The sequence below is a fragment of the Puma concolor genome, chromosome A3, assembly GCF_028749965.1.
Source record: "Puma concolor isolate L17-30 chromosome A3, mPumCon1.1.hap2, whole genome shotgun sequence".
NCBI lineage: Eukaryota > Metazoa > Chordata > Mammalia > Carnivora > Felidae > Puma > Puma concolor.
The window spans coordinates 98,192,262-98,218,294 of NC_141669.1; the positions used below are offsets into that span (position 1 = coordinate 98,192,262).

The following is a 26,033-nucleotide window of genomic DNA, read 5'->3' on the forward strand; positions in this document are numbered from 1 at the left end:
CAAACCGTGAGATCATGACCTGAGCAGAAACCAAGAGTTGGACGCTTAACCAACCGAGCCCCCCAGGCGTCCCTACTAATTTTTGTTCAAGTCAGGTTTATTGAGGTATTGTTTACGTACGATAATGTTCACCCTTTTTAGCAAACAAGTTGTGACTTCCGACAAATGCATATAATGAGCAGCTATCACCGCTATCGGGATATGGAATGTTCCCGTGAACCCAAGATCCCTGTGACCTTTTCCAGTCAATCTTGCCTTCCCCAGCTCCTAGCAATCACTGATCTGTTTTCTGTCCCAGCCCTTTTACCTTCTTTAGAATGTCATGTAAGTGGAATCGTAGAGTGCGTAACCTTTTGAATGTGGCTTCTTTCATCCAGTGTAATGCCCTTGAGATACATCCATGGTGGTGAATGTATCAGTAGTCCATGGCTTTGTGACGCCGAGCCGTATTGACTGACGGCACTGCAGTTGTTTTTCTATTCCAAGCCTGTTTTTCAGATAAGGAACTCCTTAAATGAAGTCCAACGTGGGAACTCAAAGTATGGAGCAGATGAGAACAGAGATCTTCTGGCACAGTGCAGGCGGTGGGGGTGGGGTGGGGAGCCACACCCGTGTCACAGCACCAGAAGCCCCTACAAGGAGTCCAGGGGCTCCTCGGAATGCAGTTTGAAGACCCCTGGTTGAGACGCTTATAAACGAACCTGTCTATTCTCTGGCTTCTCTCAAGTCTTGAAGCCTCCGTGAGTTTTATTTTTCTGGAAGTTGTTTTCTGTTTTTCCAAGGAGGTGGACCTCAGCGAGAGAGAGGACATGGGCCAGGATGGGGGCATGGGCTTAGAAGTCAGCTCTGTCTTAACCTTAGCACATTCTTGGGCAGAATCTGGCCCCCTCTGGATGGGTCTATTTCCCTATCTGCAAAATGGGGATTGTATTAAAATGGATGCCAGAGAGACCCCCTCGTAGGGAATGCGGAGAGGGCAAGGATGCTGGCTTTTGACCCCAGGGCCACCATCTTGCTCAGTTCTTTCTCCTCTATCCCAGTCAAGAGGGGGGCTCTCCTCCAGAGCCACCACCCTGTCGAGCAATACTGGACTGAGTGGAGGAGGACAGATAGCATGGAGGGTGTGGGCCATGGGGTGGGAGGAGAGTCTGTTCTTGCCTTCTCTGCCAAGAAATGAAACTGCTTCTTGGCCCTGCCCCTTCTGGCCAGGACGGCCGGAGCCCTAGGAATCACCATTCTTTCACGTGGCCGACATGCCACCACTCTGATGATGCCTGTGGGGACACTGGGCTTTCTGGCTTTCTGTTATTTGCCTTGGCCAGGGAAGCATGGTTGATATGCCACAAGGGTGTCTCGTAAGAGTGCCGGTGTTCTTACTGGAATAAATAATTAATAGTGAAACCGTACGATCAAACATCCAAGAGTACTGTCCCCTCCAAAGCCCAGGGGGCTATCAGAGTCACACCCTGTTCTCAGAGAAGGGATATTTAACTTTATCTCAGACTCTTCTTCTTGGGACACCTTCCAAAAACACTCCCCACACCACTCTTCACACACTTGGGGCTAGACTGCCTTAAACAAATAATCTTCACCGATATCACCCCACCACTGATAGTGACACAGGTGGCATTATATCTGCAGGTGAGTAAAGTGCAAGTGGCACATTCTAGGCAAGTAAAATGTTCTCTCTGGCTCCTGTCCCCGGCCCAGGCCCTCCTGCAGACTCTGGGACAGCAGCCTGTGTAACCCCATTCAGCAGGGGATGGTCTTCTACTTGTCCAGCCTGGACTCCCAGAATCTGTGCGGACCAGCCGCCCCGGACTGTCCTTGGTGGGTGGACATCTGACGTCCTTGTGCACCAGGCTTTCCTGTGGCTGCGTTGTCCACCTGTGCAGGGCAACCCCGGGTGAGACTTCTAAGGCTCTTCTACGGGGGCCTTGTGGTCAAGGCTGGTCAAGGCTCATGAAGAGGTGAGAAGAAAACATTCAAAATGAGCAGCAGAAGCACCAAGAACCCACCGGGTAGGTGCATCATTTCCCCTTGATTGTGTCTCAAGTCTGCACACAGTCATTTTGCACCAGCTGTCCCGTATGCCTGGGACACGCTTCCCACAGAGATCAGCATGGTTTAGTTCCTAAGCTCCTTCATGTCTTTGCTGAAATCTTGCCTTTTCAGGAGGCCCCACCTGACCCTCTAATACTGCACACTGGCCGCCACCCTGCTCCCGCCCCCCCGCCAGCTCCCTTACCCTGTCCTAGTTACTTCCTCATAGCATTTACCTCTGATACGATAGTTTCCATATTCATTATGTTTATTATTTAATGTCTGTCTCTCCCTGCTACTGTGTAAGCCCAAGGAGACAAGGCTCTTTGCTTTGTTCCTTAATCTATCTCGAGTGCCTAGAACGGTGTCTGGCAAATCGTAGGTGCTCAATAAACAGTGCAGGGTGAACCGATGAGTCTCTCTGGTCAGCAATGGAAAGAGCACTGAGGTCTGAAGACGGGGGTCTGAAGTCTGTGTCTGTTGTTTAGTAGCTCTGGCAACTTTGCACGTGCTGTTTGGCCTCCCTGGGCCTCCATTTTCTCATCTGGAAAATGAAAACAGTAGTATGTCCCCTTCACAAGAGTTTAGTCGACACATGAAAATAAATAAAAAGAGATGCATTCGTTTTCTACAGGTGCTGTAACAAAGTACCAGAAACTAGACAGCTTAGAACAACAGAAACTTACTGTCCCACAGTTCTGGGGGTAGGAAGTTCAAAATCAAGGCATGGGCAGGGTCGTACTCCCTCCAATACCTGTAGAGGATGCTTCTTGCCTCTTGTTTGCTGACAATTCCTGGTGTTCCTTGGCTTGTAGACATACCACTGTGTCTCTTCTCTTAGAAGGACATCAATCACCTCACTTCTCCAGGATGACCTCATTTGAGTTGATTACATCTGCAACCCTATTTCCAAATAAGATAACATTCTGTGGTTAGGACTCTAACACATCTTTGGGAGACATACAATTCAACCTGTAACAAGAGAGATGAACTTTAATAAGATATTTTATTTAACTCAATATATAAATAGAGCATCGCTTGAACATGTAGTCAGTATAAAACATTATTAATGAGTACTTCATCTTATTTTCTTGAAATCAGTCTTTTTCTTGAGATCAGTGCATGGTTGATGCTGACAACACATGCCAGTTAGACCAGCTGTGTTTCCTTTTTTTTTTTAAGTTTATTTATATTTATTTTGAGAAAGAGAGAGAGGGTAAGAGACGGAGAGAGAGGAAGAGAGAGAAAGAATCCCAAGCAGGCTCTGTGCCATCAGTACAGAGCCCGATGTGGGGCTCAAACTCATAGACTGTGAGATCATGACCTGAACCGAAATCAAGAGTTGGATGCTTAACCAACTGAGCCACCCAGGTGCCCCGGCTGCATTTCCAACGCTCTATCAGTGTGCTTGGCTGGAGGCCATCATACTGTACAGCACAGGGGTAGATGGAGTTAATATGGCTATGCAAACAAGGATAAGCCTAAGTCCAGTTAACAGCAGCCCAAGCATTTCTTTTTGTGTCCTAGGCAGTGTAAATATCCTTTCAATTAGATGTGACCTGTAGTTAGTGTTTTAGAAACATATCTGGGAGGCAGCTGGGTGGCTCAGTCAGTTGAGTGTCTGACTTCAGCTCAGGTCATGATCTCATGGTTTGTGGGTTCGAGCCCTGCATTGGGCTCTGTGCTGACCGCTCGGAGCCTGGAGCCTGCTTCGGATTCTGTGTCTCCCCCTCTCTCTGCCCCTCCCATGCTTATGCTCTGTCTCTCTCTGTCTCTTAATAATAAATAAACATTAAAAAAAATTAAAAAGAAAAACAGGGGCATGTGGGTGGCTCAATCAGTTAAGCGTCTGACTTCGGCTCAGGTCATGATCTCATGGTTCATGAGTTCGAGCCCCGCATGGGGCTCTGTGCTGACAGCTCGGAGCCTGGAGCCTGCTTCGGATTCTGTGTCTCCCCTCTCTCTTTGTTTCTCCCCTGCTGCACTCTTTCTCCGTCTCTCAAAAATAAATAAAGATTAAAAAAAAATTTAATAAAACAAAAAAAAAGCATACCTGGAAGCCCAACTGAAGGACTGGCAGACTTAGGACTCAATGTGGAACACTTACGGGGGTGCGCATACCCCACCCACTTCCTAGTTGAGGCTGAATACAATAGTCCTGCGGGTGTGGGGAGGGCACGCTGTGCTCACAGCGAGGTCAATGCTTTTCAGACTCCCAGCTTCCCTTCCCAGCGCCCACTGCTCCACGCATGGTGTCCACAACTTGTCCTCAGCAACCAGACATGCCCATCCCATTTTCCTCTGAAGTCAGGGAGCCATCTTTAACTCAGGATCCCAGATATACAAGTTCAAGACCACCAAGGGAGCTTAGTCACACCCTCAGAAAGGAGCTGTGAGCCCCAGGTGGTCAGAGGCATGGATTCCCCAGCAGGGGACCCGGGAATGTGCATTCAGACTCCACTTTTATCCCTTACACATCTCTGCCAAGTCAAACATAGCTCCTGGCACTGTCCAGACGTGAGTGCATGCTCTGTGCTGGTCATCATGGAGCTCCTGGGCCTTCCAGGGCTGGAACAGGATGTGGTGAACAGGCTTGTGTGGCATCCCATAAGTTTGAGCAGTGAACTTCCCTCCCCCTACCACTGCGGCCGGCTTCACAAGCCAGAACAGAGGAGGGACAGAGTCCCCCTCCAGGCATCTGGCACAGTTCCGTAGAGGTCTTTTCATTTCCAACTTTAATTTCTGCTTTTGTCACTCTTTACTGTGTCCCCGTGGCCTCATATTTTCCTTTACCCCTGGAATCCTGGCTGCTTCTCTCAGTTTGGCAGTCACGGCCCTTCTGTTTGTGAATCTTCGCCGGCTCTGTCCTTTCCGACACCCGCCCGCTGTGTGCTCTGTGGACATCTGGGCACGGGTCCAGGGCCTGGCGTTGGAGGCCCAAATTCAGCTTTATGCAGCATTGGGGGCTGTATGTCCAAGAGAAGTCCTGCTATTGGCGCCTGGGACAAGGATTTAACAGTAAGTCATTTATTTGGGAGGTGCTCCGTGAGACTCTGACACTGGGGAGGCCCCAGGGGAGTGGACAGGGAAGGGAAGGGGCCAGTACAGGTATGTCACAGACTAGTTTAGCTCTGGGGGCAATCAGAGCTCAATGGTGTGGGAAACTCTGGCAGGGGGCGGGGGGCAGGGGTGCTCACAGGCAGGGCAGCTTTCTGAGGCTTTAGAAAAAGCTTTTGTGTAAAGAGAGACAGACACTGGCAGATGGAATTGGTAAAGCCCTACAAATAAGGGTGGGGCGTCCAGGTTTGCTACAACAACCTTCCAGATAGGTCCATCCATCCATCCATCCATCACATATCATCGGGCATCTACTTGCATCAGACCAAGTGCGAGGGGCTGGGAATAAATGGTGAACACGCGAATGGAGGAAGGAATGGTTCAGGGGGATCAGGGGGGTCGGAGGTGTGTTAGGGACAAGGGCATGGTACTGGCTTCCAGCTGCACAGTTGCCAGCTGGGTTGCTAGGCTGAGGTGTGAGTATGCAGACAGACCGGATGCTCTTTGGGGGTGACAGCAGCAGCGGTCCCCCACGGCCCGATTCCTCCTCAGGCCTGTGTGTTGTCTTGACCAACATGTAGATCTTGGCCGCCTTGGGGACTCATGTGTCTTGGGGACTTCAGCCTCTTTGGGAGGCTCACCCAACTTGAGACTCTCAACTACCTTCTGAGTCGTTTCCACCCCCTTCAACACATTTTTCTTGGAGTCAGGGTATTCCAAGATAGTTGACTTGGATTTGTATTTTCAGAAGAAAATCTAAGAACCCAGACACGGAGAGGAGAGACAGAAGAAAGGAGAAGGGCAGGAATAAGTTGTCAGAAAGTAAAGGCATCAAGGGGATGGGGCAGCAACTGGAGTGGCCTCCTTCCCACTGCCTTATCTCTCACCTCCTCCCTCCCTGTCTTGTTTGGCCATCAGAGGCCAGGAGGGGAGGGGAGCTAGAGGCCACTGACCAGCATCTCCCAGCTTGGCATGTCACGAGGAAGGGGCAGTCTCTGAAACTCATCCAGTAAGTAATCTTTTGCCAAATCCACCAGAAGAATCTCAAGAGCACAGCCATCTGTCCCAATGTGATGAGCCCCAAGTAGGGGCACAGCCAGCATTTGGTACGGTGGGGGTGGGTGGGGCACAGGCTGAAGGCCAGCGGCCACCACGTAAAGGGGCTTGTGGGCACTTGAAGCACAGCAGTGAAGAAAGACATAAAGAATCTTCCCAAAGCTCCCCCAGTGACTCATTCTAGGCCTTTCTTCTTCACCCTGGGACAGGGAGAGAAGTCTAAGTGGATGAGAACCCAAAGGGAGAGAGGCTTACAGCCCATCCCAAAAGCCTGCCTGGCCCTCACCTCAGCCCCCCAAGCCCTTCCACGATCCCCAGAGTCAATCCCTACACCCTCAGCCTTTCCCTGCACCCCCATCCCGATCCAGGGCAGGGAAATTAACATTTATCAAGTTAAATGTTAATTTCACTGGGTACTCACTAGGCGTTTCCCACGCATTATGGCATGCATGACAGCAACGCTTCCAGGTGTGTCCCTGCCCTCCTGGGACTTCATCTGGCAGGAGATATAGACCCCCGGACAGGTGGTTGTACACTGGTACCATGAACACTCTAAGGCTGTGGCCCCAGGAGGGTAAGCGGTGCTGACAGAGCTGCAGGACCAGCAGAGGAGCACTGGGGCAGTTGCTGAGGCTGGTGGAGCACTGGGAAAGTGGGAGCAAGCTCCTGTGACCCGGTTAGGGACCTGATGTCCGTTCTGTCAGGGAAAGGGTGGTGGGATAGGAGGAGGGGGGCCTCTGGTCGGACCTGGAAGGACCTGTAAACCATATTAAGGAGTTGAGATTTTATCCTGAGGACAAAGGCAAGTCATTGAGGAGAGTCAATCACAGAAGTGGCCTGTGCAGATTCATGTTTTGGGAAGACACCCCACCATCCCTACACCCCATATCCCTCTCCCCTACGGAGTCTGTTTCAGGTCCCTAAGTAGGTCACATGTGATCTCTGATGGCCCTGTAAACAATGGGTGGGGTGGGTGCCAGAGGGACGGTGGAGGGACACACTGGGGGCTGGAGGTGGTCGTGGGCTGGGCTGGGCTGAAGCGGGGGGCGGGGTGGGTGGAGAGAAAAGGGACCCCCTACCCTGCAAGGCTTTTAGGGAATCCCTAGTAGTTCAAGAAAAGCAGGCAGCTCTGGGTTACCTCTTCCCCCTTTTCTGTCTGTATTTTTATGGTTTTTTAAAATCTTTATTTATTTTTGAGAGAGAGAGAGAGAGAGACAGAGTGCGAGCAGGGGAGGCACAGAGAGAGAGGGAGACACAGAATCCGAAGAAGGTTCCAGGCTCTGAGCTGTCAGCACAGAGCCGGATGCAGGGCTTGAACCCATGAACTGTGAGATCATGACCTGAGCCGAAGTCAGCCGCTTAACCGACTGAGCCACTCAGGCGCCCCTATTTTTATGTTTTTACTCTTTGTTTTGCTTTTGGCTTTTTCATTGGCCCTTACTGTAGACAGTACGTGCAGGAATTGAAGTGGGCCGCTCACTGGATGTTACATGTGTGCCCAGCTGTATGGCCCAGATCAAAGTATGGGGCACCCCAGTTCCCAGGGCTTCCCTCACACTCCTTTCAAGTCAGTCACCCCTACCCCCCAGTTAGCCACCACTCTGGACCTCTGTCACCATTGGTCAGTTTTGCCTGCCGTTGACCTTCATGTAAATGGAATCATACATCACTGTATGTCGTTTATTTTTTTCTTGCTGAGTTGGGTTCTGTTGTGTGAACGTACGCATGTTATTTATATATCCTCCTGCTGGAGAGAGTCTGGTTCCCGTCTGGGGCTGTTGTGAACAGTGCCACTATGAATATTCTGGCACATGCCTTCAGGTGCTCATGCCCACGCAAGCACTCATTTCTGCTGGGCGTTTCCCCAAGTGTAGAGTTTCTAGGCAGCATCCTTAGGAAGTCCCCTTGCATCTGCCCCCCATCTTTCGGCAAAGGGAAATGTTTTAAGGGGACTGGGAGGAGGGATTTCCTTACACTGAATGTACCCCCACAGATGGGTGCTTACCTTGACACCAACACACTTGTCTGTCCAGGGGGCTCAGATGTTCTCCCCCCCCGCCCCCCACTGCCCACTGAACAAAGTGAGACAGGTTTTCTTACTTTGGTGAATCTTAAGAGCCCCCCTACATCCCTTTCCTCCCAGTGGATTATTTTTTCAAATTTTTTATTCTTGAATTCTTTGAGAGAGAGAGAGAGGATCCCAAGGGGCTTTGCACTGCCAACACAGAGCCCAATGCAGGGCTCGAACTCATGAACTGTGAGATCATGACCCAAGCTGAAACCAATAGTCCGACGCTTAACAGACTGAGCCACCGTGGCGGGGGGCGGGGAGGGGGAGGGGCGGCTCATAGTGGATTATTTTGCAGGCTGAATGACCTGAAGACCCCACACTGGGAACGTCTGTGTGGAGGGATATTCAGGACAAAGCATTCTCAGAATATTTATTTTTGTTTTGGTCCCCAGAGCTTGTTTGGTCTAAATCTGGAGGCAGAGGTCAGTGGCAGCGGGACATCCGTCCCCCCTTGGGACAGCCCAGGTGAGCAACACAGCCCTCCATCCTCTCTGGCTTTTGGCTGCATTCAGCTCTGAGTACAGGGGTTGACTTGTCCAATTCCGTTCCAGTACTATGTGCACACAGCAGGGGAGGAAGCAGGCCTCTGGGGCGCTCCCAGGTGCCCAGGCCACACAGACCCTTCCACAAATGAGGGCTTTGTCCCCTCTCAAGCCAGTAGGGTCTCTGCACCTGCTGTCCCCTCTGGCTCCCCCCCGCTCCCCCCCCCGGATATTGCAGACCCCACTGCCTTCCCTTCTCAGGCCTTGACCTTCTCAGTGATGATTTCAACCCCTCACTTCCTATCCACTTTCCTGCCGTTTCCCCTCCTTAGCCACACCGCCTCTATTCAGCTTGGGGATCATCTGTCCTCCTTCCTCCTCTGTTAGAATACAAGCCCTGTGAGGGCAGAGAGTTTTATCTGTCTTGTTCCGCTGTAACCCCAGAGCCCAGGACCCTGCCTGACACACAGTAGGCGCTTAGCGAATAGGTCCTGGATGAATGAAGGGGTGTCTGCTGTGTCCTGTCTGGAACTCTTTTTTCTGATTGTTGTTGTTTCTGCCTGGAGGAGGCAAAGTTATCAGTCTCATTTAGAGAGACGGGGGGGGGCACACATAGGACCACACTGGCTTTATTCAAGAGGGACCTATGCGTTACTGCTTGGAGCCAGACACCGGACAGGGAACTGACACAGGATTCTGAAACCCATCGTGACACTGCACACCAAGGTTAGTAGATTCAGACTAGGGGACAGGGCTCCTCTCTGTTTTTATTGATGTTCCATTAAATGTGTGTGTGTGTGTGTGTGTGTGTGTGTGTGCACAGACACACACATATATGTATCATGCAAAGTGAAGTTTCTTTCTCCCCTCTGTCCTCTGTGTTTTATTTCTCCCCAGAGGCAACCCTGGGTGGCCGTTTCTTATTTATCCTTCCAGAGACATTGCATGCCTTTATAGGTACTCCCCACCCTTTTCCCACAAGTCACAGTGCACACTTTTCTTTCACTTAACACTACGTTTGGAGGTACTTCCAGCTCGGAGCATTAAGCTCCCTCTGAAAAGGCCACTGAGTATCCCATTAGGTGGAGAGAACTTAATGGAATTAACCCTCCCATGCCCAGGGACACAAAGGCCGGTTTCAGTCTTTGCCCATCACAAGCAATGGCACCGCATGGCGTGTATGCCTTGAGAGAGAGGGGAGGAAGGAAGGAAAGAGGGCAAGAAAGAAGAAAGGGGGGAAGAGGAAGGGAGGGAGGAAGAGAGAGAAGGAAAGAAGGAAGGAAAAAGGATCCACCTGTATGGCTTCAGAATGTATTTGACAAATATTTATTGGTGCATATTTTAAAGCTTCAGACATGTTGTTATAAACCCTAGGAGGCTTTTGCCCTTGGAGCCAATCTAACAATGAATCTCAACTCCCTGGAGGGAGGGCGGGAAGTAGGGGCTCTGCTCCCTGCACTTTGAACTTCCCACAGTGGCTGGGTTTTGCTTGGAAGCACTCAACCACAGGCTTGGGCGACTCACAAATACGCATTTGGGCCAATGAGGGTTGTGAGTTAGTCGTGATATATTTAGAATGAGCCCTTTAGTGGTGCCCAGGGCCAGAGAGTAAATAGCTGCTTGCAGGGGCATTTAAAGTGAGCAGAGAAAGAGGCTGTAATTGCAGAGCTCAGGGAATGCTGTACTTGAGAGCTTTTCTGAAATGACATGCTATTTGACCCAATATTTTCCCCAAATGCAGAGGCCACTTTGATCTCTGAGGCTAGCTTCGCTTTTGCACAATGACTGGCTGGTGGTGGTGCTCTGCCCTCAGAGGAACTGGCCCCAGAGGGCTAGAGGCTGATAAGCTAGGAGGCCTGGGCTGGGAGTTGGTGGAAGGCGTCTTGGGATTGAATTCTCCCACGCCAGACAAGGATTGAGTGCGGATTGAGTGCAAGCAGATGATTTGTGAGAAGTTTCCTGGAAGCAGGAGGAGAGGAGTGGGGAAGGGGGAGAGAGGCATGGGAAGGAAGCCCAGTCGGGGTGTACCTGGGTGGGTACAGCTGGGGCTCAGGCCGCCGGAGACCCCGGGGGCTGGCACAGAACATGCTGTAGAGGCTGCTCACCTACGTGTGAGGAAGATGGGGTATTTATTCCACCAATATCCGTCCATCACTGGCTCCCTGGGAGAGGTGGGGGCTTGAGTCCCCAGCCTGCCTTGCATGAGGCTGGGTCGAAAAGCTGTTGGGATGGCCTCTAAGAGTTTTATGGAAAACCTCCCAATTGATAAGTATTGGCAAAAGATCCCCATATCTTTTAAATAAATGCTACAAGAGCCACACAAAACAAGTTGAACTCTGGGATGTGGCTTTGTGGACCTCCAGACTGTCACCACTGCTGGGCAGAGGGCAGTATCCCACTGCCCTCCCTCCAAGGGGCTGCATCCCAGACTGGGAGACCTCCAGACACACCAGAGTCAGAGGAATCAGAGAGCTCTGAGTGGCTGGCCATTTTCCTAACTTTGCAGCTCTTCATCTGCCCCTCTCCACCCCACTTAAAAAAATTCTAATGAATCAGTCTGAACTGGAACAAGATCTGGATACTTGAGACTTACAGGGCTGGAACAGAATGGGAGCATTCTTTGGATTGAACTCAAATATCCTTTTGTGCGAGCCTCTGATTGAGGGTGGTAACAAGAATTACCCTGCAAGCAGCCGGGACAGTAGTTGTTTACAGGTTGTAATTTAGGTCCCATTAACAGCTCCTCACCCCTAAAAGCTTCACCCCCCACTTCCCCACTGGGGAAATAATGCACTATCACGACATCATTCTTCAGCCTATGACCCAGTGAGAAATTCCACCAAGTCAGAGCAGGCTGATAGTTTAGACCCTCCTCAGTTGCTAACACCTCAGTTTCGATGAGTTTTCCAGATTAAAACGGTATTGCTTTCTACTAACATCCTTGCAGATAAATGAGATGATGTTTGGGATTTGTTTCCGAGTAATACAAGAGGTGCAGAATGGGTCAGGTGTAGACAGAACAAGATTGGTCATGAACCAACCATAACTGAAGTCAGATCACCACGGTCATACACTACTTTGGCATTTATTTACCATTTCCAATAATGAAATTGGGGGGGGGGACTTTAAAACTTATTGTTTTGTTGGTGAGTGGATTAAATGCAAACACCACAGAATAAGAGCGGAACTGAATGATATGCTGAAGGCATTCAATACCTCAGAGTAGGTTTTATGGAATGAAGTCAGCCAACACCCTTCAATGCACATTTTGCTTTGGAGCCTAAAGTAACATTGACTATGATTTGGCAAGTAGCAAACTTCTAGAAGAGAACTTAGGTTTTTGTATTGGAGTATAAGCAAATATTCTTGGGTGAGTCTTGGTGAAACGTAGCCTCAAAGTCAATTCTCACATGGTTCTAGAATCCCTTGGGAAACACAACACCCTCTAAGGCTGTGGGGTGCCGCAGCTAGCTCACGTCAGCACTCAAGAGCTGATTGTCAACATCCCTTCTGAGTTCTATTTTCAGTAGCTTCAGTTTGGAAGGTTGAAATTGGTTACAGTGGGAGAATTTATGCCATAGTAGTTGGCAAATGCTACATCTTGGGACCTTTCTTTTTGGGGAGCTAGTTGTTGGATGCGTATCAGCACACCTCTGCTGTGGGGTCTCTTGTCTTGGGATGGCTTCACATATAGAGCTACCATCTTGAAAGTCTGTGGACACTTTCTGGAAATAGATTGATGTCAACACTCATTGGAGCTTTGGCAAAGGGAGGACTGACAGGAAAGGGGACACAGCAGATTGCCTTCATTTAACAAGGTGATGTGTTCAAATGAGCCCAACCCATGGTAGATACCTACTTCATGTCAACATACTTCTGTTGAGCAATACCAAAGAGCTGGGGCAGGTTCTGAAGGAAGTAATGTACATATTTGAAAAGGATGGTGATTAGTTTCATCTGGAGTGTTGTGTTAAGAAGGATTCTGAGGCCAGTCCGAACTCAACAGGAAAGAGAAGAGTCATCTCTTGGTGATGCTAGGCATTTGCCACCCTTGACCTACTACTATGTGCCCTGTCCTCAGCTAGATTTTTGCTCTCAAGTAGCTTAAATTCTTGCAACTAGTAAATATTTGTTCCTGTGTGCGTTTGTTCATTTATCCATCCTTCCACCCATCCTTCCAGCCATCCTTCCACCCACCCATCCACCCACCCATCTATCCACCCATCCATCCACCCATCCACCCATCCACCCATCCATCCACCCACTTATCTACCCACCCATCCATCCATCCATCCATCCATCCACCCATTCACCCACCCATCCATTCTTCTCAGGCTACCTGGAATGAGTTTATCAGCAACTTCCTAAGAGGAAAGTGCAGGTATTTGAAGCAACCAGATACAATTAAAAAAATTCTTTTTGGGGCACCTGGGTGGCTCATTCAGTTAGGCATCCGACTTCGGCTCAGGTCATGATCTCGCTGTCTGTGGGTTCGAGCCCCGCATCAGGGTCTGTGCTGACAGCTCAGAGCCTGGAGCCTGCTTCAGATTCTGTGTCCCCCCGCCACCTCTCTGCCCCTCCCCCGCTTGTGCTCTGTCTTGTTCTGTCCGGAGACACAGAATCCAAAGCAGGCTCCAGGCTCTGAGCTGTCAGCACATGTGGGGCTCGAACTCACAAACTGTGAGATCATGACCTGAGCCGAAGTAAGAAGCGTAACCAACTAAGCCACCCATGCGCCCTGCAACCAGATACAATTTTAAAATCTGCTTTTTGATGGTTTTTCATCATCTACTTTCCCTTTTCCTGCAAATAATACATACCCACTTTTCTTTGGAGGGCCCCCTCCTTACTTCTCAGTGCACCTCTGATTCCAGGATGGTCAATCAGCAAGCACATCAAGGCTCTTGACCACAGTGATTGGTTCAAGTTGAACACCTGACCCAGGTTAGTCTAAGGAAAGCCCACCCTGGAAAACTACATTGGTAAAGAGGCCCACTTTTTTGGCTGAGATTGACTTGTTCTATTGGTGGCCATGTTTTTGAAGAGAACAAGCTTGAAAGTGCAGAGATAAAGGCAAAGATGAAAAATGAAGAGAATTGGAGCCTCATAATATTTTTGAGCACCCAGAACCTACTATTCCTGAAACCAATACCTCTAGATTTCTCAGGTGCACAAATCAATGAATTTGTTGTGCTGTTATTAAAGCTACTTAGAATTGGATTTCTGTATCATTCTCAAAGAGTCCTAGTGATACCCTGCATTGATACCTCCAGAGGACCCAAAGCCATGTAGATGGTCATCACCCCTACCTAGTGAGTAATAAAGGTGGTTCGTCTCCAATTAGCCTGCTGTCTAGATAGTAGAGAAATTTTCACCAGTCCCTACAGGAAGACCGTACATTGTGGGATTTCCTGGCTCTGATTTTTATAGGTGGAGGAGGCCTGCCATGCCCCAGATTCAGTGCTGGCTTTGTATGGGTGCAACACTAACTGCAACCACTGGCTGCCCAAAGGAAGTGTGCCAAGGAAGTAAGCTTCCTAGTCTGTAGCATATGTGCCTGGGGTAGAGTGTGAACAAGGCTTGAGAAAGCTCTCAGTGTTTGCTACTGGGTTTCCAACCCCAGAGAGATTCCAGGGAACAGACAAGGAGATGGGGTGTTTGGGAAACTGAACAGGGCCATAAATAAATGAGCAAAACAACATGATTTCAAGTGACTTCTAGGCCAGGTGGGAAAGCTAATTGTTTGCTTATCCCTAGCAGGTCTATTTGCTCTCTGAAATTTCCCGTACCAGCTTCATTGCCCTTGGGGCCACACAATGCACGGTTCAAAGAGAGATGGGGTGCTGAGCCGAGAGGGACTCTGCGGGGCTGAGTTAGAATCTCTGGGTTTAAGGACTGATTCTATGTTGTGTGGCTTTGGCCAGCGAGCTTGCTGTGTCCTTCTCATTGAAGTGGGAGAGTGTTTTCCTCATTCCCATTGCTACCAGTCACACCTGTGCCTCATCCTTGCTTACCTGGATCATTCCATCACCCCCTAACTGGTTTCCTCCCCTCCACTCTGATCCCTTAGGGCTCTTCACACAGCAGCTGACCTGACCTTTCCTATATACACAGCCTGTTGTGCCAGGCTCCCATGGGAAGCCCTTCATCAGACTCTCAAACCACTTTGAAGAACTCCTTGATGGGACCTACAAGGGGAAACACAGACCTACCTTACGACCTAGTGGTTCCACTCCCGGGCATACGCCCAACAGAGATGGGAGCCCAGCACCACTGAAAGACAGCTGAGAGTGTTCACAGCTGCTTCATTCCTAATAGCCCCCAACTGGAGCCACCCAACTGTCCATCCACAGGAGAATAGATAGGCATGTCACAGTAAGCTTACACAGTAGAATACTACACGGCCACACATGTATGACCTGCCCTACATGTGGCAAAATGAGTGAATATTACAGAGACTATGTGGAGTGAATGAAGTCAGATGTAAGTGAGCCCAGAGTCCTATGACCTCATTTATTTGAAGATCAAAATTAGGCAAAGCAATCTTTGACAATGTAAGCCAGGACAGTAGTTATTTTCAGGGGCTATTGGCTGGAAAGGGCACAGGGGAGCTCTCTAGGACACTGGAAATGTTCTGTGTCTTGCTCTGCTGGTGTTTTCACAAATGTATGCATATATAAAATATGTCGACATGTACACTTTTGATGGTGCATTTTATTAAGTGTCAATTATACCTCGATACAAAAGAAATAAAGATCCCTCCCATGGGTCCCGTGGCCCTGAGAATAAAACCCTCATTTCTCTGCATGGTCTGCCCCACTCAGCTCCCCCCGCTCTAGGTGCCTTGGCCTTCTTTCTGTAAACTCCGTCCTGCCTCCTCCCACAATGCTTTCTGGGGCTTTGCACAACCGGCACCCACATGGCACCTCCTCTCCCCCAAGTGGCTCCTACCCCAGTTAATATGACCAGTTCTGCCATTTGAACCAGGTGAACAGGCACTCTCCCCTCTCCATGGTCCTCCCTGCAAGGCAAGGAGTGGATGGGGCCAAAGGAGGGCCCTCGTCCAGAGCCCAAGAGTGTATACAACTCTACGCACAAGGCCCCCCTGCCTGCTGCCAGGGCCGCACAGGGCTCTCTTCCCTGGGTGTCTTCTCCTGCACCTATGGAGAGGACAGGGTGGAAGGTAAGTGTACATCTGGGTTGTTCACGTGGCTGAAGGCCCCTTCAGAAGCAGGATACAGCCTAGAGCAGGAAAGGAAAGGAGTGGGCTTAGGCCAGCGGCCCCCACTTGAACTCTCGTCTGGGGCCCATAAATACTAGGGGTGGGTCTCCTCTCTGTTGTCACAATTAGCAATCACCTTGTTTATTCCGTACTTGCTTTTTATCTGTCAGGGTTGTGAGGACAAGAGTGGGTTGCCAGCATCTAGCACAGTGCCTGACACATAGTGAATGTTCAATACACACTCACTGACTGTGTCACTGAAAGCTGTCCCTCAACCCAGTGGCCTCTCTTGATGCTGTGAGGAGCACAGTGTGATCATAGGGGGCTGAGCTGAACTAGTCTGAAGGGTGTCGTTGGCCTGGAGCATGGCAGCTCTGGCAGGCACATGAGAGCCAGCCCTGTCTGGCTGTCTCAGCGTTGCTTCATGGGGGCTCATGTCCCCCTTTCCTGGAGAGGCACAGCTCACCCACCCAGCACTGACTGGGCTGCACTGAGGTTCAACTGAGCATGCACCTTGGCTTGACTGGAGGCTGGGGAGTTGAGTTCTGGGGTCATGAGTGGAGCTCCACGTGACTACCCTGGGTCAGGACACGTGTGGGAGGCAGCCCAGCTTTCAGGGTGGTTGCCTCACAGGGGGGCATTCAGGAGGCCTGCAGACAGTCTGCCCTCTTCCCCTCTCACACCTCCTCACCACTCATAAAGTCCAAGAGGCTAGCTGGGCCTGCTTTTGGCTTATTTAAAAATAACAGATATGTAGCAACATGCATGTGGCCTAAGTGTGCAGCTTGCCACATTTTCACAAACTGCACACCCCCAGATCAAGAGCCATCACAATATTAGCCCCAGAGCCCCCCACGCCCTCAGAGCCTCTAACTTGTAAGGCAGCCGCCATCATCAGACAGCAGGGATTCACTTTGCCCTCTTGTGCTTACATACTTGGGGTCACCCAGCATGTGCTCTGTGTTTAGCTTCTTTTGCTCAACATAGTGTCTGTGTGTATACTTGTAGATTATTTATTCTTGCCGCTGTAGAGTATTCCATTGGATGGCATTTATTTGTTTATCCATCTGTTTACTTAGGATTATGATTATTATTTATTCAATTTATTTATCCATTTTACTGTTGATGGACATTTGGGTAGTTTCCAGTTTGGGGTGATTATGGTCCATGCTACTGTGGACCATCATTTATTTGTTTGTTTATTAATTAATTAATTAATTTAGAGGGAGAGACAGAGTGAGAAAGAAAAAGAGAATCCTAGGTAGGCTCTACGCTGAGTGCCATAAGGCTCAATCCCATGACCCCAGGACCATGACCTGAGCCAAAATCAAGAGCTGGATGCTCAACCAATGGGGCCACCCAGGTGCCCCTGCTGTGAACCTTCTTGAACATGGCTCTTGCTTCTCTCTTCGGCATGTGGGAGACAACTGCAGGGCCATAGGATGAATGTGTGTCATAGGTCAACTTCCATAAATTCATAGAACCTGTTTTCTTGGGGGAGGGGTAACATGGTTTTCCCAGGTTTGGTCCTTCTCATGCAGGATGCAAGGTGTCTGACTTGGTTGTGAAACAGTCTCATTTTCATTTTTTTTTTTTTCCAACGTTTATTTATTTTTGGGACAGAGAGAGACAGAGCATGAACAGGGGAGGGGCAGAGAGAGAGGGAGACACAGAATCGGAAACAGGCTCCAGGCTCTGAGCCATCAGCCCAGAGCCTGACGCGGGGCTCGAACTCACGGACCGCGAGATCGTGACCTGGCTGAAGTCGGACGCTTAACCGACTGCGCCACCCAGGCGCCCCTCATTTTCATTTTAAAGGAAGCTGCCACCTCCCCCCATACCATGATCACCAAAGAAACTGCCAGAGCCTGGATCACACATGAAGACATTCCTTCTTCCTCCCAACCCAGCCCCAGGCAGCACCTACTCCAAGGCTGGAGGGGATGGAAATCACAGTGATAGGGGAGGAGATCACCAAAGAAGGAGAGGAAAGGAGAGGGGGAGGGAGAATCAGCTGCAAAATAAAAAGGAGCAAAACCTGGGGGCTGTGAAGTGAAATCAAATAGCTCTGGAAAAGGTCTATAGCTTCAAACTGGTGACAGTTGTATCTTTCTACCAAATTGTTATGAGACATGGCTTCAATTTGAAAGCTTTCAGGACTCACCTCAAAATGATGCCAGGGAAATGAGATAAGCAGGGTCCCAGGGCCATCTTCAGAGGAAGCAGGAGCTTTGTAGAGGAGGGAGGCCTTCTGGGGACTCACCAGGCCCTTCGCACCACCTACAGTGGCCCTCCAGCAGCAGCGGGAGACTCCAGTGCTTCAGGGAAGGTGGGGTGGAAAGAGTGTGGCATGCTTCCTCAGGACACAGCAGAGGGACCCTCCTCCTTCTCTCTCAATGCCAGTCTCACCTGGGGCTGGGCACAGTCCCAGATGCTAGGCTTTTCAGAGAGGGAAGGACCATGACAGGCAGGTGAGTGATGCACTTGGCTTGGGTGCAACATTTAAGGAAACACCAAGAAACTCAGTAGTCGGGATCAAAAATACTTTAACATACTATTCTTTTTAAAGTTTATTTATTTATTTTGAGTCAGAGACAAGGAGAAGGAGAAAGAGAGAGAGAGAGAGAGAGAACAAGTGGAGAAGGGCCAGAGAGAGAGAATCCCAAGCAGACTCTGCACTGACAGCATGGAGCCTGAAGCTGGGCTCGATCTCCCGAACCGTGAGATCACGATCTGAGCTGAAACCAAGAGTCAGACGCTTAACTGATTGAGCCACCCAGACATCCCTAACATGCTACTTTTTATTAAAAAACAAAAGTACTCCAGGGGCGCCTGGGTGGCGCAGTCGGTTAAGCGTCCGACTTCAGCCAGGTCACGATCTCGCGGTCCGTGAGTTCAAGCCCCGCGTCAGGCTCTGGGCTGATGGCTCAGAGCCTGGAGCCTGTTTCCGATTCTGTGTCTCCCTCTCTCTCTCTGCCCCTCCCCCGTTCATGCTCTGTCTCTCTCTGTCCCAAAAATAAATAAACGTTGAAAAAAAAAATTAAAAAAAAAAAAACAAAAGTACTCCAAAAATCCATGATGAACAAATTGTCAAAATTTCAAATGAAGACGTGACCTAATCTTCTGTTGCCTGACCCCGTCTCACTTACCTGTCCCTAGTCCTTACCCTGGTTCCAATAAAGCATCATTTACAAAGCCAGGCAACTGGCAGGAAGACCACAGTTTGCCAATTTGCTTTTAGAAAATTATTGGGTGAGGCTGACCATCTCCTTTCATGAATCCATCAGTCTGTTGGGTCTCTGGGCGTGACAAGAGACCAGGGCTCCAGGTGTTGTGGACTTTGAGATTAGCAGACAGGAAACAGAGGACAATGAGGCACTCATCTATGGGTGGCTGACTGCCTAGGTTGGGGGTGGTGGCAAGATGACCAATGGTCTGCCAAAACACACACATACCTCATTTTATTGTGCTTCACAGATACTGTGTTTTTTTTTTTTTTTTTTTACAAATTGAAAGTCTGTGGCAATCCTGTGTCGAGCAAGTATTTTAGCACCATTTTTTCCAACAGCGTTTGCTCACGTGGTGTCTCTTTGTCACTTTTTTGGTAATTCTTGCAATATTTTAAACTTTTTCATTGTTGTTGTATTTGTTGTGGTGATTTGCCACCAGTGATCACAACTCACTGAAAGCTCTGTTGATGGTTAGCATTTTTAGTAATAAAATACTTTTTAATTGAGGCATGTACATTGTTTTTTAGATATAATGCTATTGCACACTTAATATTTTGCACACTTTACACAGTAGAGTGTAAACATAACTTTTATATGCGCTAGGAAACCCCAAAATTCATTTGACTCACTTTACTGTGACATTCATTTTTTGAGATGGTCTGGAACCAAACCAGCACTAATCTCTGAGGTATATTCCCTATGTTCTTCCTTACATAGTATAAAGTCATGGCTGAGAAGCAGTTATCCAGGTAGGAACTTCATTTCCCACAACCCCTTATATTCTGGAGGGGTCATGTGAGCAGTCCCCACCAATGAGAATGTGACTAGAAGTGAGGTGGCTAAGAAGTGGGTGTGTTTTCTCTCTCTCTTTCCCATCTTCCTGGCTGAATGTCAAGGACTCTGAGGCAGGGAGAGGTGGAGCCACAAGATGGAAAGAGGATTTAGATCCCCGAATTAACATGTGGAAAGCAACCTCAACTTCAAACACACACATTGCACTTTCAAGTGAGCCAGAAAAATCTTGTACTGTGTAACCTACTGTGTTGCAGGGGTTTATTTGTTATGGCAGCTAGCATGACCCTAACTCGCAGAAGAAGTCATCAAAAGTTTGAGTAATCCCAGGAGGGAGGTCACAGAGGAGGCTGGCTAAATGGGCTCCCAGGCTTGGGTGGGATTTGGGTTGGAGTCCAGCAGATGTTACAGGTTGGGAGGTGAGAAGAGCAAAGGAAAGCAGGAGCTTTGTGGGCCTTTCAATGGTCTCATTTGAACCCTCAAAGTTGGCAGTAAACTTGGAGGGGGCATCTAATGATTGAGTCTACAAATCCTTCCCACTTTGATAAACTTTCCCTTCCCTACTGCCAGTCATGATGGCCCACCTCCTGGTCCCCACTGAGTCCACCATTACCTTCCTCCAGGACTTTATAAACTACAACTAGGGGCACCTGGGTGGCTCAGTCAGTGAAGCATCTGACCCTTGATTTCGGTTCAAGTCATGATCTTAGGGTGCGTGAAATCCACATGATCAGTGTGGAGCCTGCTTGGGATTCTCTATGCATCCCCTTCCCTGCTTGTGCATGTTCTGCCCTGTCTCTCTCTCTCTCTCTAAATAAACATAAAAAACCAACTCTGCAACTTAAAGATCAGACCCTCTGTTTCTGGATGCCATGGGCATAAGGGCTAGAGGCAACCATGTTCCCCGCATTGTGAAAGTTGAAGTCTGTGCTCAGAGGGAATAAAGCTGCTAGGCAGAGAGAGAGAGACAGAGACAGAGACAGAGAGACAGAGACAGAGAGAGAGTAGTGATGGATTGGATTATGGATTCCAGCTGCCCGAGACCCAGACTCCTTCCTGCTCTTCCTGCACTAACTTGAGACACCTCAGAAATGACTCCTTCCAACAAATTCCTGCTCTGGGCCAGGCAAGCTCTAACTGGGTTTCCTGTCATGTGCACACCATAGATTCCAATGAGACCAAATCCACCAAGCCCAAATATTTATGCAGCACCTACTAGGTACAACATGGTGTGATCAGCTTTTTGTGGCTTTGAGAGAGGCTGTGAGAGGGGATGCCTCAGGAAGATATAGAAGGGATGGGACTCTGAGAAGTGGGTCAGGACCCTCTGCTCTGGTTAGAAAAAAAGAGAGGTGAAGAGAGAGAGAAAGAATCCCATCCATAGTTCTCTCTTTAAGGACACCACAAATTTGGCTTTCTCCCTCCTTTCTCCCCAATCTCCTCTCTGATCTGATGGGTGATTTACACCCATGATCATCTTCTCAACCCTAGAAGCAACAATGCCCTGCTATGCCAGCCTCAGCTGATGGAAGATGGGGCACCTGAAAATGTGGAGCCTTGCAGGGAACACAAATATTAAAATTACATGTGTTGCTTTCCTTTCCAAAAGATTAAGCTCAGAAATGAACAGACATTTAACCAAAGAGGATACACAGATGGCAAATAAACACATGAAAAGATGCTCAATATCTCTAGCCATTAGGGAAATGCAAGTTAAAATCACAATGAGATATCATTATATACCTATCAGAATGACTAAAATAAGAAATTCTAATGAGGCCAAATGCTGGTGAGGATACAGAGTAACTGGATCCCTCATTCACAGCTAGTGGGATGTGTTATGGTGCAGCCATGCTAGACAAGAGTTTGTCAGTTCTCTTTCTTTCTTTCTTTCTTTTTCTTTCTTTTCTTTCTTTTTCCTTCCTTCTTTCTTTCTTTTTTTTTTTTTTTTGAGAGAAAGAGAGAGAGAGAACACAAGCACAAGCAGGGGAGAGGCAGAGAGAGAGGGGGGAGAAAGAATCCCAAGCAGACTCCATGCCCAGCAGGGTGCCCAACGCAGGGCTCCATCTCATGACCTGAGCTGAAATCCAGAGTTGGACGTTCAACCAACTGAGCAACCCAGGAACCCTTGGCAGTTTCTTTTAAAAGCTAAACGTGAGGGGTGTCTGGGTGCCTCAGTCTGTTAGGCAACTGATTTTGATTAAGGTCATGATCTTGTGGTTTGTGAGTTCAAGCCCCGCCTCAGGCTCTGTGCTGACAGCTCAGAGCCTGGATCCTGCTTCAGATTCTGTGTCTCTCTCTCTACTCCTTCCCTGCTCACACTCTGTCTCTCTCTCTCAAAAATAATAAACATAAACATTTTTAAAAATAAACAAATAAAAGTGAAACATGTAACTACCATACATCCCAGCAATGCACTCCTAGGCATTTATCCCAGGGAAATGAATACTTTTGTCCACACAAAAACCTATATATAAATATTCATAGCAGCTTTATTTATAATAGCCAAAAACTGGAATCAGCCCAGGTATCCTTCAATAGGTGAATGGTCAAAAACAAAACAAAGCAAAACAAAACAAAACAAAACAAAACAACTATGATACATCTCTGCCATGGAATAAAGGGATAAACTATTGATACGTGCAATTTGGATGGATCTCCAGGAAATTATGTTGGGCAAAAACAAAACAAAAACAAACACAAAATTTCCCCAAAAGGTTATATACTGTGTGATTCCATTTATATAACATTTTTGAAATGATGAAATTTTAGAAATGAACAACTAATAAGTGGTGACCAGGAGCTAAGGAAGGGATGTAGGTGGGAGGGCAGGGAGTATGGCTATACAAGGACGATGACGAAGGACCCTTGTAGTGATGGAAATGTTATGTATCTTGACTATCTCAATGTCAATATTTTGGTTGTGCTATTGCACTGTTTTACAAGATGTTGCCATTGGGGGAAACTGAGTAAAGGGTACAAAGGATACCTCTGTTACTTCTTACAACTTTATATGATTTTAAAATATCTCAAAATGTGGTATATACATACATATATATTATATATATAATATATATACATACATATATATTATATATATAATATATATATATATACACATATATATATAAACACACACACACACACAATGGAGTATTACTTGGCAATCAAAAAGAATGAAATCTTGCCATTTGAAACTACGTGGATGGAACTAGAGGGTATTATCCTAAGCAAAGTTAGTCAGTCGGGAAAAGACAAATATCATATGACTTCACTCATATGAGGACTTTAAGATGCAAAACATAAGGAAGGGAAGCAAAAATAATATAAAAATATAAAAAAGTATATAATATACATAAATATATATATAATATAATATAAAATAATTAAAAAACAGGGAGGGGGACAAAACATAAGAGATTCTTAAATATGGAGAACAAACAGAGGGTTACCGGAGGGGTTGTGGGGGAGGATGGGCTAAATGGGTAAGGGGCCCTTAAGGAATCTACTCCTGCACTATAAATCACTGTTGCACTATATGCCAACTAACACTATATACTCCTGCACTGTTGCACTGTTGCACTATATGCCAACTAACTTGGATGTAAATTAAAAAATAAATAAATTATTAAATGTGAAAAAAATAAAATCATCTCAAAATATAAAGTTTAATTAAAAATAACCCTACCTGAATGTATTGGAGAGTGAACAAAAGCAGGCAGAAACAGGAAGGGCCTATGCACTTGGAATAAAGGAATGGCATTTTTTATTTCTATTTTTTATTTCTATGGCTTTCACCTGAAGGCAGTTCCCAGCCTGAACTACATAGGGTAGCTAAAACTCCAGTAGAAAATCTGCAGTCTTTCTGGCTGAAAGAACCAGAAGACAGGGTCTGGGCAAGTATAGCTGTTAAGAAGGAGAGGAGAACCCCAGAAAAGAGAGGATTGGCCCCATATTCTGTGTACTAACTCTGTCCACATCTCTGGCTGATCCCTGAACCATGCATGTATGGAAAAGACTTCCAACAGCCCAGCCAAAGCCAGGAGAACTGAACTGAGATTTGAACAACTTCCCAAAAGGCAGAGTCTACAGTTTGAGTCTGGGCAAGTTTACTGCTTTATAAAACAAGTAAGCAAACAGACAAATAAGCATCAATATTCTTCAGAGGAATATAACAGAATCCAGAATCTCCACAAAACAGCATCCACAATACCTAGAACAGAATCCAAGATGGACATAGGGAATCCAGGAATTGTCCTTGATTCTTCCTTGTCTCTTGCTTTCTATAATCATCCCATTACTGAGAGCTGTCTGCTCTACCTCGGAAACACAGCCTCATTTCATCTGCTTCTCACCATCTCCAATATGACCTCCTTGTCCCAGCCAACATCATCTCTGACCTGGATTACTACCATGGCTCCTCGCTGGTGTTCCTACTTCCTCTCTTGTTCCTCTGTAATTCATTCCTTACACAGCAGTCAGAACCAACTTTTTAATGTATAGATCATGTCACTTACTCTTAGGATGTAATCCAGCCTCCTCACCATGGTCCACAAGGTCCTGCTGGACTGACCCAACCTATCTCTTTGGCCTTGTCTCCTCCATTCATACCCTTCCTTAACCATGTTCCACTTTCACTGGCTTCTGTCTGCTCTTTTAGTATCCTTAGCACCTTTTTACTTGCTGTTCCCGTTCTTTCTGTTATCATTCAGCTTTCAGTCCAAATATCAGCTCCTCTGATAGACCTTCCCTGGACCTATCTCCCCCAAATGTAGCCTGGCAATCACTGTTATATTCCCTGGTTTTATTTTTCTGAATCATTGAGTTACTATTTGTTTACATTATCTGTCTTTCCCAGGTGGCACGTTAGCTCCACATAGGACTTTGCCTATCTTGTTTATTGCTTATCTGCAGTGCCTGGAATAGCACCTAATACACAATAGGTTCTTATCCCAGATAATTCTTATCCATTATGCAGAATGGCCTTCCCATAAACAATGCCATTTAATTATGCCCACAGAATCAGACAGGACCCCTCAGGGATAGCTTGTTTCTGTGTCACAATGTCTGGGGCCTCAGCAGGGAAGACTAGAGTGGCTGGGAGTATCTCAAAAGGCTGAGATGGGGTTAGACAATCTACTTCCAAGAGGTCATCCTCACTCATGTACCTGATGCTTGGGTTGGAATAGTTGGGAGGTGGGGCTCACCCGAGAAGGTTTGGTGGAGCCCCACCTGGTAATCTCAGGGTCATCAGATTCTTTATATGGTGGTTTAGCTTTACATGAACTGGGCAAAAGCTTTGTAGCCTCAGAAGTCACAAAGCAGAGCTTCTACCACATTCTGTTGGTCAAAGCTGTTAAATATGGGACTCTACATGCCTATGTTAATGAGAAGAATGTAAAATAATTTGTAGCTGTTAAACAAAACTACAACAGTTCTTAATAAATATTTGTTGGCTGAATGAATGAATGAATGAATGAATGAATCTTTATTAGGATATCCCTAGGTGATTGGTCTCATGTATCAGCCATTGAAGTCAAAGCCAATAGTGAAGTATCTCTCCAAAGGATGACACTTAGATAAATGCATTTTCCCCCATGCCAACTCAATTAGAGGGTCCTTTCTGTTGCCTGCTCTGCTTCTTGCTCCTCTGGCCTGCATTCACAAATCGGTGAGTGAGGACATGCGTCACTGAGTTGAATTTTCTAACACCTTGCCTTCCTTCTCAAGCCACTGACGGCAGATGCTGGACCCGACAGGAGCAATGCAGTGCACGGTGGCTGTCCCAGGCTGGATGTGGACATGCCATTCTAGATCACTTCATGTGATGTGAAGAGTTGAAAGGTATGGATCCCACCCACCCCTGCCCACCATCATAAGAGTTTAAAACCAGAAGAACTTTGAGCCTGGAATTGGACCGAGAGATGGTGTGCACGATCATATGCAATGTAAGCAGTTGTGAGCACTCTTCCAGAAGATGGTAAAAGAACAGAGAGAAGGCTTCCTCCCAAAACCTAGTTAAACGATGGAGGTCGATACACAAACACATGTGTATTAATAAAACCCATCAAACATGGCTT

General features: G+C 47.6%; 1 long non-coding RNA gene across 1 annotated transcript; it reads left to right on the plus strand.

The window, feature by feature from the left end:
- The first annotated feature begins 4,900 nt into the window (after positions 1 to 4,900).
- Positions 4,901 to 25,789, plus strand: LOC147582618 (uncharacterized). Its single transcript, XR_015248759.1, has 3 exons — positions 4,901 to 5,061; positions 8,620 to 8,692; positions 25,684 to 25,789. It is a non-coding gene; the product is annotated as an uncharacterized LOC147582618 (long non-coding RNA).
- Positions 25,790 to 26,033: the final 244 nt, after the last annotated feature.